Below are 6,884 nucleotides of genomic sequence, written 5' to 3'. Positions count from 1 at the left end.
GTCCAGATCCACCCTGATCCACCCTCAGCGCATTCCTGCTCACAGGCGAGCACAGACACTCACAAAGTCACTAACTACACAGGCTTTCTCTGGTTGGTTTTGTTTTTTCACTAAAAAAAAGTATTTATTATATCAGACATTTTCTTTAAAAAAAAAAAAAACGACAAATCCCGAGCTTCTTAAACTTTTCTTTTTCAGGGCTGTTTGTTTTTTTGGGCGCTTGACAAGAATAGCTGTAGCATTTAGGCTACTCTGTCTTCCTCTCCTCAGGCTTCACTAAACCTCCTCTAGCACAATATTATCATAAAATAACCCAGTGATTAGCGTTTAATGTGTATTTATAGACCTTTCATTCACCACACTGAGCTCTTCAGTGAAAAGTCCACCATGAAACAATGTAAATCTGTTTATACTGAAATATTTCTGTTCTGCTTAGTGATTCTGGTGCTAAGTTCTTAGTTGGTGCTGTTTTCTTGTTATTGCTGTGAAAAGGTAGAGTTGTGTGCCACTCTGACGTCACAGGGAGGACTAATGGTGCATTCAAGTTATGTCAGAAAGCTCGTATTTACAAGTTGAACACATGAAGGCCAACACAAAGTCGTAATTATGAGAGGGAAACTCTGGATTTTCTTTGAGCTCCGGGTTTCCGAGTTGGGATGTTGGGTCAGTAAGAAAACATGTTGGAATTAGTGGATGCAAAGTCTGTAGTTGACGGTAAATTCGTTGAAATTCAATGTGTTTAGTAGTGACATGTCTCTGTCAAGCTTTTTTATTTACAATGAAACAAGCTAATTGTGTGCACAAACTAGGATAGCAGTGTATAATTATGATACAATATGTAACAATAAAGTTTACAGTGGCTTCATGAATAGATTAAAAATGTAAAGAAGCAAAACACACCTGATGAGCATTTTTGTTCTTCATTTTCTAGAAGTAGAGTCAAAAAACCTTGCTGTATTTTTTTGTAGTTAATTAAGAGAAGATACATCACCATCTTGCTCCAACCCAAGTGACTCGAACGCACCTGATGTTGTAATTACGATTTCCCAACTCGGAAATACAAACTTCCCAGGAGCACTTGAACACACAGTAATGCTGCCTTCATCGGAAATTATCGTAAATGCGAGTTTCCCACTAGGAAGTTGAGATAATTTTGATACCTGAATTTCCAAGATGGGACGAGTCAAAAACTCTTATTTTAGGAGCATTATGCTGCGTTTGAGGTGAGGATGTAAATTGTAATTCCTCACCTACAACCAGTAAAAAAAAACACAGAAAACGCCCCTGGACTTGAAATTTCAACTCGTCAACTACCAGTTCCTTCCCTGGTTACTGTGAGTGACTTCAGATCTCACTTCTCTACTTTTAAATGAGTTTTTAGCAGTACAGACACGGTGCTTGGTTAAATCTATAACATTGGCTATATTAATCATTGTTTTGAGAAGGTAATCATGGAAGTTAGAGTTATCACCCATATAACTAATGTTCGCTGCTTGGCTTGTTGTTATTCTCCGCTGTTGCTGCTGTGCTGCAAATTTCCGTTTAAAATGTTGCATGAGTGTTTGTTAGTCATTATAGTAGAACAGAACCAGAAGCTACTCAGGCCTGTAACTGTAAAATTGCGGTTAAAGTAGCTGTTTATGAGCTTTACATGCTCTGACACACTTTCATTATTTTTTTTACCCACTTTGCACATCAGATGTGCTGAGATGGGGAATGACATCATTACAACTTGTGAGTTACCATTTACAAAGCACCATGCATGCAGCAATATTACTGCATTCATGAACAGGTGGAAACTGGGAAGTTTCAGAATTCCCAATAGGAAAGATCCGTTTGAACACATCTTCAGTTTGTAATTCCTACTCGGAAATTTTTTCAAGAGCTTCTCTGAGTTCCAGGTCTGTGATGTCACTTCAAGATGGCGGCATTCATAGTGAAAAATAAACAAGAAATAACAGCGTGATTTAAGGTTATTAAGCAGTCGTTGACTTTCTGTTTGTGTTTGAAATCACTAAATACTGGGTGATACTTTGATAATTGAAACGTTAATTTGCTTTCTGAAAGTTTTTTTTTTCAAACTGCTCTATCATGTAATTTTTAGTGCTGTTACCAATGAATTATCACATCACATAAATATCACATAAATTAAGCATTAACTCTTTAATTCCTGTTTAACTGCAGCTTACCGTGAGTATTCATTTTATTTTCGTCTTCAGATGTCTGAGTTCATGTGAATGCTCCAAAGTGGGAAATAGGAGGTTCGAGTTGGAAAATTCTGAGTTCCCGGTTGTCATGAATGCAGCATATAGGCAGCATCATCGACAATAGACGAACTTAAGCATAAGGAATCAGGTTGCTCTGTTGGCTCCTAAAAACAAAAAGAGAGCAAGAGATTCTTTTTCTCAGTCACCATTTAATGTCATATTAATGAGGAATCCAACATAGAAGTCATACAGACTGCAAACGCTGAACTCAAAGTTCCAGAGTGCAGTGCAGCTCTACGACGCAGTTGTGCTGATTTACGGCTAAAACTCAGCTCGGCTAGTTGGCGATTTACCAGATGCCAAGTGTTGATGCCACTATTAGGATGGAGGTTGATGCTTTGGATCCTTGTGTATTTGAGCAGAATATAATTCCAGATGAAGACGTGAGAACAGCATTGTGGGTAATGTGGGAAACCGTTAAACAGAGTGAAAATAGACCAACATGTTGATAAAATAAGTTTTAAACCAAAATGTCAACTCGGATTGATTCCATTACAGAATGATCACATGTCAATTATAGAGATTAATATTCGTGCCGTTCAGGGTGTTTTTTTTTTCCCTCCTTTCTCTTAATGCTATGATACAAAAATGTCTAGGTTATACATGAGGTTATAAGTTATGAGTTAAGGCTGATGAAGTTTAGTCATGAGCCAAATGTGCGTACATCGTTCTGGCCTGGTTGGTCAGATCTGTTCTACACTGTGGAGAGGTAAATCAAGCACACACACACATGAGGAGCGAAAGTCATGACCAGATGCCGGAGGACTAGAATGGCTTTGCAGAAACTTATAATAGCAGCCTAATTATTTGCAGCACTCAATAATGATGTATTACATACAAGTGTTGTATTTGAATCAGTGACCTATAACCACTCATCAGTTGCAGTGCACAGAAAGACTCATCTGCACATTGTCTCACTTCTGCAAATGCCAGTATTTAAATAACAGTTAACAAATGGCGAATTGTGTAGCGCTGCTGTAGTGTTACTGGTGTATTGAGCTGGAACAGAGCTCTGCTTTTAGTCGCGGTGATGTCATGGCTGGACAGTGGATAAAGCTAGCTGTACGGAACAAGTTGTCAGGATGGAGGCCCGTGCCAGTCGGGAGGATGGGGTTAGGAAAAAGTAGTGTCAGGGCTGCTCAGTTTGTGGCTTTTATGAGCCACAAAGCAGATTTCATTTGTGCAAAGGCCGTGTGTGGTCTAGTCATAGGCTTATTTATTGCAAGTAGCGGTATGGAGAGATGGAGCAGCGTGCACGTCTTGGATGTGAGCAGGCTGACGCTGGCGTCCCAGAGGAGTGTCGCTGCTACAGCTGGTGTCTTCAGCTATAGGATGTGTTTCCAAAAAAAGGTTCATTATATACACTCTGCTGTAAGACAGCAGCTCTCCATAAGTCAAGTTCAAACTTTCTGAAGGTTTTGTGAGTAGTGTAAGAGTGATATGTCCCTTTAGTGATGTATGTGTGTGTGTGTGTGTGTGTGTGTGTGTGTGTGTGTGTGTGTGTGTGTGTGTGTGTGTGTGAGAGAGTGAGTGATGTTCTCTCAGCTCTGCTCTGGACAGAATCAGTATCACATCCTGTCATAGAGTTTTCTCCTTATTCTGGACTCACACACACACACACACACACACACACACACACACACACACACATATACACAGACACTGTACTCTCACTTACAGAGGCAGTTCACATCCCAGGAGTCCTCCTAATAACACATAAACACAACTTATGTCCACTAGCACACACTCACGATGTTCTTGCCTACTGTAAAAGCTTCTTTGGGAGACTCTTAAGTTCACTGCACTAACCAGTGTGTTCAGATGGATAACTAATGACAGCTGAGCTGAACTGTCATCAGCCATGTTTGTTTGAATCTAAAGTCAAAAATTTGGGGTCATTGCTTGGGTTCGTGAGCATAATCTGTGTGTGGTGTTTTATTCTGGGAAAATCTTATAGCTTGGAGGTTTGTTGACTAAAATATCATCCAGGACAAAAAAAAACCCTGAAATCTGTCATTATGTCTGGAGTCTGAGTTTCAGTGTTGGTTAGGATTGTGTAAATTTTATAGTGTGGCTCAAACATTAAAACAGGAACAGCAGTAAACAATCACAATCATGTAAATGATTTCTGTTTTGATGAAATGAATTGCTGTCTACTAAAACAGTGTTTTGATTCTTGTACCAAATTGGTACTATTTTGCTAAATAATTGTAATCATGCCTTAGGAAGGAATAAAACAGGGCGGTGTGTTGCGTCCCATCGTAAAGCGGAGGTACCAGATACCATTACCACCCTGAAGTCACTTATTGTTTATTATACAACAGTTAGTTCCGGTCTGCTAATTTAATTGGTCAAGCAGTGTTCCCAAGAGTGCTTATATTTAGTATAACAGCACTGAGACGTTTCACTGTGTGTGTCACTCCGCTCGTCTGTGTAAAATTCCACTTCCTAGCAGGAAACAGTTGCTACAGTAGTGTTAGCGACGTCCCCAGTGGGCATCGTAAATGCTACTTTTCAGGAATATAACTTTTGACTTTAAATATGAAAGCTCATCAGATGAAGATGAAAAGGAAGAAAGGAAGAGAATTTGACCACACTGTAAATCCTAATGTTGTCTTTTACATAAACAATCAAGTAATCATGACTAAACATTACTTAAAATGTTGCGTTTTGTGCCCATAAATCAAAAATCTAAGTTTGTTTAACTTATTTACCTACAAAATACATAAACTCAAGATTTCAAGTGTTATGAAATCAAAATCATGATTCATTAAAATAGCTCGCTCTGGTCTTTCTGTGATGTGATTGGCCGTGCAAGGAGTTCTGCCTGGCAACAAGAGAACTAATGCTCTGATTGGTAGATAATTGCAGAAGGCGGTCCTCTTTGTCTCATTGAGTCCATGGGTTTTTACAAAGAATTGGCAATTGTGCAGAGGATGTTCTGTAAATAAAGTTACATTTTGCTAAAAAGTGTTAATTTCCCCTATTTATGGAGATTTTTGGAACCTCCGTTATTTAAGTACACTTGAAATGAACATGAAGTTAAGTGAACTTAATTATTTCAGTACCCTCGTTTCCTGATAGACTAGCGGCTAGCATGCGGTGCTCTGACCGCCATGGCCCGGGTTCGATTCACGGTCAGATAAATGATAAAATACACAATATGAGCACCAAGTTCAGTGACCTTGGAGCAATTTAAGCACAGTCTACATGAGCATCAAGTTAAGTGAACTTAAGTTTTGGGAGACCCCATTACTCGATTAAACTGAGGGAAGGAGTTTGCTCAGTCAGTTGAGTACAGTCAACAGTGCCAATATTCAGTGTAACCGCACTCTTGCTGGTGTGATATTGCTTAAATAACAGCACGTCCCAGACTGTTGTATTCCTCTTATACCACAGCAATTATTTCAGTTCAATTAAACAATGATACAGTACTTTTTATTTCTAGTTTGTAATGTTGTGGAGTGTCCATGAAACGTAATTGTCTGTCATCACTTGTGAAATTAACAAGACAAAAAAAACTGCAGCTTGTCATGTTATCGAGAAAAGACCTCCTTCCTGAAGACTTTTCTGCATCAGAAAACTTAAAGTTGCAGTGTTACCTCTGGCTGCTACAAAGCACTGACACTGGAGACTCCTTCCAAAAGTGTTCTAGTTCTCCTCTCCGTAAACTTCACAGTAATTTAATACAAATTACAATTACACATTTTAAAAGCCTGTTTATATAGAGCATCTGCTATACAAGTCCATGTGAATAAATTGTTAACGAAATGATAACGTCGTTAGAACATCAGAGCTGTTACAGATTGAAGAATTCAGCGGCGCTGCGCTATGAATTTCTGGGCAGTACAAGAACACAAATTATTTAACCAGCAGTTTGAGAATTTATAGGTCCTTTCTGAAAGGTACACACACACACGCACACACACATGCACACACAGAACCCCAGCCAGGACAGTAATATACTGTATAAATGCAGTATTTTTTACCTTGAAATGTAGGAAACTTGCATTTGTTATATTCTGACAGAGATTAGGGACTAATCAGATGTAACGCTACATGGAGCAGAAACATTCTAGCTGTAATATACGTCAGTCTAAAGAGCAACGTGAAAGGGAAAGAACGATTACGTTAGTACAACGTCTCTGTAAAGGTTCATTTATTTTTCAAAACTTTCTCAGAGTGTAATGCTCCAGAGCATGTTCGCTAGAAGAGGAAATGCTAATTGGTCGTGATGTTGTATGAATGAACATAGTGGGAATTCTGCCACACAGGAAGCTGGAGCCAGGCCTGCACCGCCTCTAATCTAGTTAACATAATGAAAAGCAGGAATGCATTTACTTTCCCTGTAGAGAGTGCTTAAAGCGTAAATCCACAAGCAGCGCTCATGCACAGAACGCTGTAAACAAAGACTCCAGAGCACTGCACCGGTGAGGAAGACTGCCTTTATTGCCGTTTTACACACATTCTCACACACACACACACACACACACACACACACACAAGTGTTTTCAATACAACATAATTCATCCCAAATCCCAGTTTGGAAGGCAGCTGAGGTCAGGACGCAGGGTGAGCCATGGGATCGTGCTGCTGGAACAGCCGAGGGTTAAAAGC

General features: G+C 39.4%; 1 protein-coding gene across 2 annotated transcripts in view; it reads left to right on the top strand.

Moving 5' to 3' along the window:
• Window positions 1–6,884, top strand: part of zmp:0000001167 (protein phosphatase 1 regulatory subunit 12A) — a 36,132-nt gene that overhangs the window by 760 nt on the left and 28,488 nt on the right. The window lies entirely within an intron of this gene.

This window comes from Pangasianodon hypophthalmus, chromosome 9, assembly GCF_027358585.1.
Source record: "Pangasianodon hypophthalmus isolate fPanHyp1 chromosome 9, fPanHyp1.pri, whole genome shotgun sequence".
NCBI lineage: Eukaryota > Metazoa > Chordata > Actinopteri > Siluriformes > Pangasiidae > Pangasianodon > Pangasianodon hypophthalmus.
The sequence above is the reverse complement of the archived record's forward strand: the minus strand, read 5'-3'. Positions and strand labels throughout refer to the sequence as shown.